Below are 12,357 nucleotides of genomic sequence, written 5' to 3' on the forward strand. Positions count from 1 at the left end.
GCAAGTCAGCCGGGGCCCGTCCCTAAACATTGCTTGCGGTCACAAGAGGGAGTGGGAAGGGGGCAGTGCAGTGGAAAGGGGGGGCCTCGGGGTCCCCCCTTGGTAGTGGCCCGGTCGCAGCGGCAACCGTTGCGACCGTGGTAGCTACGCCACTGGTTGTGTTTATCTTGTTTTACCTGTGTGAGTGATTCCCTCTTTATAAGTCTTTATTTGGTGTGCACTGTAGCACTTTATTTACTGATTGCATTGTACTGCACTGTATTGTTTACACACGGGCTTCTAGGTTTATACATTGGGGGAGATTTATCAAACATGGTGTGAAGTGAAACTGGCTCAGCTGCCCCTAGCAACCAATCAGATTCCACCTTTCATTTTCAAAAGAGTCTGTGAGGAATGAAAGGGGGAATCTGATTGGTTGCTAGGGGCAGCTGAGCCAGTTTCACTTCACACCATGTTTGATAAATCTCCTCCATTGTTTACAAGTTTTCCCGATATATATTAGGTCAGGTTCAGTTGCTTTTACTATAGTGTGCCTTATTTACTGAGATATTTAGGGGGACATTTATTAAGTCCGAAGTTTTTTTACGCCGGACTTAAAAATGTCCCCGCATCTCCGGCGCTACGGAGATTTATGTAGAGGCGTCGGTGCGCACGGCAAAAAACCTACGCCACCTAAAAGGTGGAGTAGGTTTTCGGCCTTATCTTTTGCTGGAGCAAAAGATAAATCACGCGGACTCTGGGTCCCCCCGTCCCGCCCCCTCCACGCCCCCACCCCGCCCCTCTGGCGTACTCGGCGGAAAGTGCTGATATGCCAATATTTTATTCGCAAATCGGCCATTTGCGAATAAAATAATACGCAAATCGGCACTTTCCGCCGATACGCACCTTAATACATGTCCCCCATAGTGTCTACTTTACTTTTTTTGGTGTGTATGATTGGTCTTGTATTTGGAAATCTAACCTGGGCATGTCCATTTTGTCTACCTTTAACACAAAATCTAATGTCAATGGAAAGGATAAACCAATCTGTATTGTAGACAACAATCTAATTGAGTATCATATCTGCCCCTGGAAATTTGCACTAAATAATCATGAAAGTTGTTCCTCTGAACTTTCTCACTTTTACTTCAACCATTTGTTTTATACCCTCAACAATTATCTTATACCAGTAAGGGGGAGAGGGTGGTTGGGTGATTACTGAATCCAATGTTATTCTATGGGATCTATGCACAATCTGGGCACAGATTAGAACAAACCTTAACAATTTTGAGGACATACCAACTAAGGCTGTCTATAAGAGATGTCTCTGTAGGCATGGTTTTTCCAACCCATCTCTTTCCTTGTCCATGGTTTTCCTTCCTGTATTACTGCTACTTGTTACTTCAGCTACTAACCCCCCTTTTAGCATTTTCACTAGCACCACAAGATTTCCTATATAGCTGTGGTCATATAGAAAATAATATCCTATCCTATAAGATCCTATGCTTACCTCTTCATGCTCCCCCGGGTTTCCTGATAACAGTGTCTTCTGCTGACAGCTTCATTTCGGAGACGGATTTGTCTCAACAGTGACAGCCTGCTAAGCCAATCACAGGCCACAGTGATATCCCCTCTCAGTCAGTGATTGGCTGAGCGGGCTGTAACACCTGAGACGAGTCTGTCTTGGAAATGAAGTGTCTGCAGTCAGTGGGGACATCAGAGACATTGCCAGCAGGACACCGGGGGAGAACGAACAGGTACAAACCTATTTATTAATTTCTATATAACTGTGATAACGTCAGACAACCCCTTCAATTTTCCAAGATTATTGTACACAGAGTATGTTGCTTCTATGTTATATTTAAAGAGGTATTCCACTCAAAAATAACTTTTCATATGTTGCTGCCCATGGTGAGACTAACAATTCATTTTACTTGGTATTATCTATTCTGTCTCCTTCCCCCAGTTTTGAGCTGCTGCTGAAGACACAAAAAATTGTATGTGAGCTATTCACTTCATTTCCCCCTCCTCTCCCCTCCTTTCTGAGATGGCTGATGTAAACCAGTCCCTGGCAGGCTTTATCTGCAACTTTATAGTTTCTTTGTAATGCTGGGAGGGTTAATCTGAAGTCAACTTGATAATGAACTCATTTTATTTTTCCCTCCCAGCGTTACAAAGTTGCAAATAAGAACTTGTTTACATCAGCCGTCTGAGAAGGATTGAGAGCAGAGACAATTCAGATACAGTTTTTTGTGTCTTCAGCAGAAAGCAGCACCTTCACAACAAGGGAAGGAGACTGAATGGATAATAACAAGTATGGAATTAATTGTTAGTCTTACCATGGGTAGCAACATATGAAAAGTTATGTTTGAGTGGAATACCCCTTTAATTAATGCAAATCTGTTTGCTTCACTGGAAATAGGTTTCATCAATGGAAAGCTGTCTCTGTTTTAGTGGTACATTTTAGCTGTTAATGTTGGACGGCTTGTCTAAATACATCACAAAGTAAACATAGTTTGTGTCCAAGGAATTAGTAGGATAGTACAGATGCTCAGTCCTGATAATCTTTCCCCAGGGTGAACAAATCTCAAGGAAGTGACATATTTTGTCTCTTTGGGCATCATGTTTTATAGCGGAGGAGTAAAAAGAGGAGGCTAATTGTCCCAAGCACCTCTTATTCTACAGATAACATGAGTCTAATTGGAAACAAATGCAGTACAATAATCCACTCTGTATCTTGGCTGAGAACATAATAGACAAAAGAAAAATCTTAGTTAGAACCTTTGCCAAATGGATGTGGTTACTGCCAAGACTCAGTGCCAGTCAATTATATCCTGGGTTTGTTTTTATCAGGATCCTTTTCAATGACCATTAGGATGAATTCTTCAACAAATCTTATTTTATTGGTCTTTTCTACCTAGGATTTTTTCCTGGTTCCCAGCCTGTTATGTCTGTAAAATAAATAAGATCCTTAAAATGTCTTCGTTGAAGACTTGCAGGCAGTATTGTGTGTTTTAGACACTGATAAGACAAACTCTGTATTTGCCTTATATTGGTTGTATTTTACTATTAACCTTTTTAGAAGCGGGTCAAAAATAGCATTAGGACCAGGGTCTATTTTCAAATCTGACTTTTCTCACTTTATGTGCTTATAGCTCCTTGATGCTTTAAAGGGAATGTGTCATCAGAAAATAACTTATTGCTTAATTAATGTTTTTATTTTAAACATATTTATAACGAATTTTTGGTGACATTTTTCAAATTTTTCATTTTTCTTTCTATATTATAAAATAATCCTGATATGTTGCAGTTTTCATTCTCACCATTGAGGCTAAAACTAAGGTGAACCTTCCTGTTCTGTCAGTGGTGATAAGAGTAGGCTGCTGTTACAGCGTCAGGTGACACCAGTAGATGGAGAGGACAATAACAGCTCCCTATGGAATAACCTCCTCATAGGTATGCTCGGTAATGTTTCTCATTCTTCTCAAGGGGACAGAGTCTGTCTCTTGTCATCTATGTCCATGAGGCTTGCTGTAAAGAATGTCTAAATGCTGTTAATAACAGCCTGGGCAATATGGCCACACCTAAACCTCTTCAATTCCCCACCGATTGCCTGACACCTTTCTCACTTGTCTACGCTGCTCCAATTCCCAGAGTCAAACTTTTATATGCAAACCCAGTTTCATGTCATGGCACCCGGAAAGGAAACTGCATCTCGCAGCACGCATTGTGCCTCATAACTAACTGCCACTAACACTTGAAAATGACGGCGTGAAGCCGTAGAAACGTTGTGTCACTTGGATTGCTGTTTGCTGTTTGCAATGATACAATAAATCACCGTTGAACTTTAAATTCAAGTGTGCCGTGGACTTTTCTGATTATATCTATCTATCTAGATATTACAGAAAAAGAGTTTAAACAACCGTGTCTCCTTTTCCTTATTCTACTCGAGAGGCTGTTGTTTCTCTGCCCTTAGCCAGGTGTTCACTGTGGGTTACAGATGAGGTGGCAACAAAGAAGACAGAGATCATGTGACCTCTGTCTCAAAAGGGAGGGGGAGGACAGAGGAGTGGAGACAGAGTGGAGCAGTGTAAACACTGTAGTAAACATGATAGTAACAACTTGAATTAGCTTTTCTGGAACACAAAAGCCTAATTTTACAATATTGTCATTGTATTTTTCTAGGGATGAAAGCAACAGATTAATACAGAGTCCAGCTCACCATGTGCAATTGTCTGTAGCTCCCTGTGAAAATAAAGAGCAAGTGGGTAACTGATCCAGGCCTTTGACCGTTGGTGGAGTACAAAAAAAGACAAGATCCACAGTTTAATGCAGTAAAAAATGTAAGGTCTTTATTTCATATCCTTTAAAAAATAAGCATACAAAAATAAAACCACGTAGATGCGTTTCGAGACAAAAGTCTTTTAATTATGTAAATTGTGTTATACATTCTGATACAATGATATACAAAAGAAGAGAAGTGCTATTGTACACAGACATGCCCTAAATGAGGCGGAACAATGTGGTCACATGATTATTAAAGGATGAAGTCCAACATCTGACAGAAACAGCAATCCAAGCAGGTGTAAGCATTATACATAGTTAAAGTAGGTTTGCAGTTACAAAAGATACAGACAAATACATGGAAAATGTTAAGAAAATTCTAGTCACTAATATATATATGTATGATAAGTCACTTCCTTAGTTCATGTACACACAGGCACGAGTGCCTAGAAAGAGTATCCTAAAGGCTTCCCCTTTTACAAAAGGCATCTACCCAATCTCCCTCTCGCCGTGGGCAAAATACTTTCTCAATGGCACTCACAGAGAAGCTGGACAAATCACCTGTACAGACATCAGCAAAATGCTGGGAAAGACCCAACATGGATCTGCTAAATGGCCGGGTCAAGACAGAAACCGCCTTGGAAACATATTTTACTAGGGATGAGATTCAAAGTGAATTGCTTTATTAGCTCGGCAATCAGCTTATCAAACGGCTGTCTTTTAACTCTGCTGCTGCTCCAGGTGCCAGGAAAAGCTGGATCCAGTCCGGAGAAACTGGGAGAAGTTTTCCAGGACTGGATCCAGCTTTTCCCAGCACCCAGGGAGGAGCGGCACAGAGTTAAAAGGCAGCAGGCTGAGAAGCCAGGGTTTCTATTCAGTATTAATATTAAGGCTATGTTCACTCAACATAAGTGTCATATTAATCACGGCTATTGTTGCTGATTTGCAGTACCAGCCGGTTTGATCTTCTCTGACACTGGCCATTCTGTGACCCGGCGGGTGTCTCACGCAGTGGGAACATCGCCTAATACTGTATTAATATGGTGGTATTATCCAGTCACTGCAGTTGTAATGTGTTGTTCTGGTGTAGAGGTATTATTTTATGTTTATTTTTAAAATCCCAAATTCTGTGTGAAGGGTGATGCATACATTGTATGTGTATGTGTATGTGTTAACGCGATAAAGAAATGTATGTATTATAATTCATAAGACTAGGCCACCAGTTCTGATCCTCACATGCACACTGCATGGCTACTTCAGCAATAATTATTAGTAAGTAGAGATGAGCGAACTGGGTTCAGGTTCGAGTCCATCCGAACCCGAACGATCGGCACTTGATTAGCAGTGGCTGCTGAACTTGGATAAAGCTCTAAGGTTGTCTGGAAAACATGGATACAGCCAATGACTATATCCATGCTTTCCACATAGCCTTAGGGCTTTATCCAACTTCAGCAGCCCCCGCTAATCAAATGCCGATCGTTCGGGTTCAGATGGACTAGAGCATGCTAAAGGTTTGCTCACATCTATTAGTAAGCTAAAAAAAAAAAGAAAAGAAATTGTAAACCATATTAAACAACACTGCATACAACTTATTAGCACTGCTAATTTTATAGGGGATAATTGTGTTTCTTGAACAAAATATATTGATACTAGAGATGAACGAATTTACAGTGCAAACAAAGCGAATCACAATTCCTGGCACCCGGGGTGGAGCAGCATGGAACGGAATGGACTTCGAAAACACCAGACTGATAAGCAGATTGCCGAGCTTACAAAGCGATTCGCATAATTTGTACTGTAAATACGCTCATCTCTAACTGATACATTGAAATGACACAGGAGCTCTTCCTAATAATGGTCTAAGCAAAGTCCATGGAGAGTCAGAGGGTATATTACTCTTACCACTACATCTCATAATGGATCCATATGGAGACAACTCCCTCTGACATTTTTATTAAGGTTATGTATATTGGCTGTTCGTCTTCTTTCACATGGTGCTAATTGCTGTCTCCTGGACCAATTGCTACTGTGTACAGAGACCACATGCTCGCTCACTGACATGGCTGTTGCACAGGGTGCACCGATTTCATTTGCCGTCTGCTGACATAAACCTGCTGGTGCAAAGCTGAACAGCTGGGAATATTCTGCTTTTAAAAGCTTATCTTGTTGATACTTGAATTGAACTATTACAGAGAAGAACAAGCAAACAGAATGAACAAACCCTTTGTGGGCAACTTGTAAGAACAATAAAAGCCTAAATGTGTTTGCCGATTCGTCTCGTGCCTAAGTGATGACTGCGATGTTTAACAATGATACTGGCCAAGTTCATTCACAGCAAAGGAACTATCCAGATGTGGGGAGTAGTAAATATGTAAGACCTGGAAGTTGACTTCTATGTAGATAGCTAACAGCTGGTTACTGTGTCTGTTCTACAGGAATAGATTATTTCTTTTTACTAGTCGCCGGAGGGCTGGAGAGCCAGATGCCGGATCATAAGCAGTGCACATGGTAAGTATATACTGTTGCTTGTGATCTGTAAACTGACAGCACAGATATATACATATATATTAAACCCTAATTATCCTCAGTACCTCCAATACTTTCGTGTTAGTCCCCATCCACTCATGACACACAAGGCCTTATCCAGGTAAAACAGCCAATCTGCCTTCCACTCTCAATCACCTCCTTTTTTGTTTTTCACAGACCTCCTTGATACAAATGCTAACCAAAACGACAGCACAGCCTTGCAAGTCCTTGCCTTCCTACCTGTAGTTGGACCATTCTGCTACATTCATTTTTAGCTTCACAGAGGTCCGGTACCTGTTATGATGGGTCACAAGATGCCATTCTTTTCCTTTGTGCTCCTGAGTGACACCACACTTGTAGAGGCACAGAGGGGCTTAATACTATATGTCGACATAGAGGGGATCTTACTACTATATGAGGTACAGAGGGGACAGAGAAGCCTAACTACTTTAACCCCTTAAGGTCAAAGCCTATTTTCGTTTTTGCGCTTTTGCTTATTCCATTTTAAGTTTAAAAGTCCATAGCGCTTGCATTTTTTCACCTAGAGACGTATATGAGCGCTTATTTTTTGCGAAACCAATTGTACTTTGCAATGACAGGCATTATTTTTCCATAACATATGCTGCGAAACCGGAAAAAAAATCATTTGCGCTGTCAAATTGAAAAAAAAACGAATTTGTTTTGATTTCGGGGAGTTTTGCATTTACGCCGTCCGTCCTATGGTAAAACTGACTTGTTATGCATGTTCCTCAAGTCGTTACGATTACTATGATATATAACATGTATAACTTATATTGTATCGGATGGCCTGTAAAAAATTCAAACCATTGTTAACAAATATACGTTCCTTAAAATCGCTCCATTCCCAGGCTTATAGCGCTTTTATCCTTTGGTCTATGGGGCTGTGTGAGGTGTCAGTTTTTGCGCCATGATGTGTTCTTTCTATCGGTACCTTGATTGCGCATACACGACTTTTTGATAGTTTTTTATTAAATTTTTTCTGGATTTGATGCGACCAAAAATGCGCAATTTTGCACTTTGGAATTTTTTTGCGCTGACGCCGTTTACCGTGCGAGATCAGGAATGTGATTAATTAATAGTTCAGGCGATTACGCGCGCGGCGATACTAAATATGTTTATTTTTTTATTTATTTATTTATATTTATAAAATGGGAAAAGGGGGGTGATTTGGACTTTTATTAGGGGAGGGGATTTTTTATTAATAAAAACACTTTTTTACTTTTTTTTTTACTGTAACTAGAAGCCCCCCTGGGGGACTTGTATATAGACAGCACTGTTCTCTCATAGAGATCAATGCTGTGTATATGCACAGCAAAGATCGATTAGATCGGTCATAGATTACTATGGCCTGCTGCAGGCCATAGCAATCTATTGCCGAGCCGGGATCAGCGTCATTCCGACGCTGAGGCCCGGCACGGGCAGAAGAACGGATCTCCCCCCCGCGATCGCATCGCGGGGGGGAGATCCGTCCCACTAGACACCAGGGATGTGTTTACCTAAGCCTCTAAGTGCAGCTGTCAGGTTTGACAGCTGCACTTAGAGGCTTAATTAGCCGACGCGGCAACGGGACCCGCGCCGGCTAATAGAGGCACTGCCCAGCTGCACGTGTCAGCCGGGATCAGCGCCGTTCAGAGCGGGGTCCCGGCGGGACCCCGCTCTGAACACCCCGAGCGGCACCATGACGTATCAGATACGTCATGGGTCCCTAAGGGGTTAAGGGAGCACAGATGGGCCTAACTACTATATGGGGGCACAGCTTTTATTATTACTATGTTTCTCAAAAAATTAGATAGGGTTTTATATTATTATTTTCTCATATGAAAGGGCAAGGGCTTATTTTTAGGGTAGAGCTTATTTCTGGAGAAACACAGTAATGACAACTCTAACTCTGCAGCAACTGACAACCTCAGCACTGCTGCATCTGGCCAAGTCTATAGCACATTAGTTAGCAGAGCTGTAAAAGTGCAGGAACAGAATAGTAAAGCTGAGGCTGAGGTGTCTTCAGTGTGAAGCCTATAGCCCAAGCCTATAAACCAAAGGAGACTTCAGGTGTTCATCCCCCCTCTCCCTCACTCCTCCGGTGGGTGCAGGTGTCTGCACTGTACTTAACCTAGCACTAGGTGCACATACTGTAACTAGTGCTTATTTTTGGGAAAGGGTAGGGCTTATTTTGGGGGAGGTGCTTGTTTTGGAGAAACACAATATTTGGGGGCACAGAAGGGCTTTACTACTATATGGTGGCACAAAGGGGTCTTTATACTATATAGGGGCACAAAGGGGGCCTAACTACTATATGTAGCTAGACCCCCCTTTATGAATCATAAACATTTCTCATGGCCCAGTCAGATGGAAAAAAAAAAGAAAAGTAATGACTCTAATCAGAGAAGACGTCACCTGTCAGTCATTGTTAGTGATGAGCGAGCATGCTTGTCCGAGCTTGGTACTCGTTCGAGCATTAGGGTACTTGATGGTACTCGTTACTCGGACAAGCATCTCACGATACTCGAGAAAATGTCATCATCCGTTTCCTGTAAGTTTCGCAGCAATTTCTCAGCCAATCAACATGCAGATGACTCTTTGGTACATCCTGTGATCACGTGGGACCCATACATGTTGATAGCAGCGACTGGTTGACCAGACCAGATGACCTTGCCATATAAAAATCTCTGTATTTCTTACTTAAGGGCGGCATATCTAGGTTCACTACTGCTTGCACAGTGTAAAGGGGGTGTCACAGAGTGTATAGGTGCAGCCACCAACAGATTGTATCTCACAGCCCCCCAAAAAACTAGTGGGACCACTAGTATATTTTCTGATTTCTGTAAGGGGTAAGGGTGGAGGGCGTGGCCGTGGTGTTCCAAGCGATGCAGTTGGCAGAGGCCGTGGTTCAGGGCAGGCTGACACAGCAGCACCCGTTGAGGAGTAAGCAGTGGCACACCGCAGATGTTCACTCCCTAGCTTCTTATGGGGTCTCATGGTAGATCGATATTGAAACTGCAGCAGCGGGAACAGGTGATCACGTGGATAGCGGATAATGTGTCCAGTAACTTATCCACCACCCAGTCTTCCACGCAGTCCGCCCACGCTAGCCAAGGGAGTGGAACCCTTGCTCCATTAGCTCAGCCTCCTTCCCTACAGCCTGGCCCCTCCAGGGAAAGAAGGGATTCAGATCCACCACCATGCTCCCAGGAACTCTTTTGTGGACCCTTCCCTGCGTCTGAGCACATTTATTACAAATTCATTACAAAATCGTAACAAAGACTGCACAGTGTTTTGCTCATTCTGGAAAGATGAAGCTCAGTGATACACAACTCTGGAAATTGTCCAAAGGTTACGGCAATATCTTTCTCCTTAAGAGTGGATTATTGGCTTTGTCTGCCCGTTCCCTGCCACAGGGGCCTGCAGATCCTTGCACTGCAAGGAGATACATACTCCTCTGGCTGTGAAGGGGCAGAACATGGCAGAAAATTGCCTTTCAAAAACAGGGGAAACAAAATGAAGGAAGCTGACCTTGCCCATCTTTCCAAATGAATTACCAAATAGTGCTACAATGAACAATGCAAACTTTGCTGTCTAATTCTGTGTTTGTCTCTCTCTCTCTCGCACTCTTTTTTTTGTACAATTTGGAAACCGAGTGGTAAACTTTGTCAGTATTCTGTTCTTAAGTGTGTGTCTGTATACAGACCTGTGTGTGTCTGTATACAGACCTTCGTCTGTCTGCTGGCATAAAATGATAACAAAACAAAAGAGACCATGATAACAATGATAACAAAAACATCAGACCATGCTGAAACTAAAGAAACAAATGACAATTCTAGTTGTTGGGCAGCACATAATTAGTAAGGCAGGACCTCAAGTGATGATCCCTTTGCATGAAACAATTTTCAGATCCTCAAGGAATTAAAACCAGGATGGCTGAGCCACATCAGTTCTGCAGTTATGTTGAGTAATGTGCTGAGACAGCCATACCCCATGAACATCACATGATGCAGGGAATGTTACTCTAACTGCTACAGTCAAATTAAGGGTATGTTCACACTACGTATCTTTCCGGTCGTAGTGCGAACCGCGAATATCCGCACGTAGTTTTGAGGTTGATGCGTTCGCTTGAAAGTATACGATATACGCCCGCACAATGCACACTACGTATGAACTTACGGCCGGATCGTATACGGCGCCGTGAAAAATGAACAAGACCATTGTTTGAGGATGGAAATGTTCGAACTCACGGCCGTGGATTTACACGTCCCGTACGAAGTACTTATTTCAGCCAAATTTAACTAGATTTTTCGATCCAAAAGGTTCTGTGAGTTTTATTGGGCTGGGCAAAGATTTCCAAGTAAATGACCTGTTTCAGATTGCTTCGAAAAAAGCTAGGGAAGCAGAACTGTACTACGGGCGTATGTTTGTGGTTCGTACGCATACGGCCGCATGTCGATTTTTCCCACGCCCGTAGTTTCAGCCGCACATGTACGGCGGCGTACAAACTGCGGACGGAATCGTACGCAGTGTGAACATAGCCTAAAGTCAAGTTCAAACTCAAAACAGCGGTGAGGGAGAGGTGGTGAGTCACATGATGCAGGGAATGTTACCCCAACTGCTACAGTCAAATTCAAAGTCAAATACAATTTAGCATCCTTGTCTTGTCCATTTCGAACCACATTATCTGTGGATGTCATCTTACGGGTGTCCTCTGCCGTCCTTTCACCAGTAACTTCTACCTTATTTGGATGTTGCTATGTTGTGTCAGGCAAAGTTTTTGGGTGGTTCATCATATGATACCTTTGTTTTAATGATTCCCTGTGTTCTCACTGCCATGCTGTGTCAGGCTAAAATTTGAGGTGGTTCATATGCTACCTCTGTTTTAATCCTTTACTGTGTAATCACTGCCATGCTGTTGCCCATAATTTGGCATAATAGTGTGATTAGGCAGCCTCAGAGGCATCCATGCATGCTACCCCTGCTGTTTCCTGTCTATTTCCGTGGTGTTTCCATCATTTTATGAGGTTCACAGGTTTTCACACGACCTTCCCTCTACCGAGCTTGGGTACTCTGCAAAAATGCTCAAGTTTCCCATTGATTTCAATGCGGTACGTTACTCGAAACGAGCACCCGAGTATCGGGAAATATTCGTCTCGAGTAACGAGCACTCGAGCATTTTAGTACTCGCTCATCACTAGTCAATGTATATGACTGGAATATACCAATATATGGTCACAATGTAGGGAAGTATTGGTGTTAGAGTATAGGATTCAGTAATAGTATTATTGGGAATACTGGTCTTGGTATACTTGAGTTGTCTGCAGCTAACCCGCTGTAATCTACAGTTGCAGCATAGTGGATAAAATTCTAAGAAACTCATCTGCATGCTGTAACTAACACCCGCAGTGCAAGCTGGCCTACACTGCATGCTTTATATTCCAGTTTGCTAGTTATTGTTGCAGGTTTCTTTTACATCCTTTAACCTTTGCAATGCAAAGACCAAGAGTTGCAGAAGACCTACAGTGATTACAGCAGGTGCCCAGCAATTACATTCAGTGTCAGTAT

The 12,357-nt window shown here is 42.5% G+C and overlaps 1 long non-coding RNA gene across 1 annotated transcript; it reads left to right on the forward strand.

Annotated features, from left to right (window-relative positions):
• The first annotated feature begins 432 nt into the window (after positions 1-432).
• On the forward strand, positions 433-4,398 carry LOC138794825 (uncharacterized). Its single transcript, XR_011363506.1, has 2 exons — positions 433-502; positions 4,165-4,398. It is a non-coding gene; the product is annotated as an uncharacterized lncRNA (long non-coding RNA).
• Positions 4,399-12,357: the final 7,959 nt, after the last annotated feature.

Source organism: Dendropsophus ebraccatus, chromosome 6 (assembly GCF_027789765.1).
Source record: "Dendropsophus ebraccatus isolate aDenEbr1 chromosome 6, aDenEbr1.pat, whole genome shotgun sequence".
In the NCBI taxonomy this organism is placed as follows: Eukaryota; Metazoa; Chordata; class Amphibia; order Anura; family Hylidae; genus Dendropsophus; species Dendropsophus ebraccatus.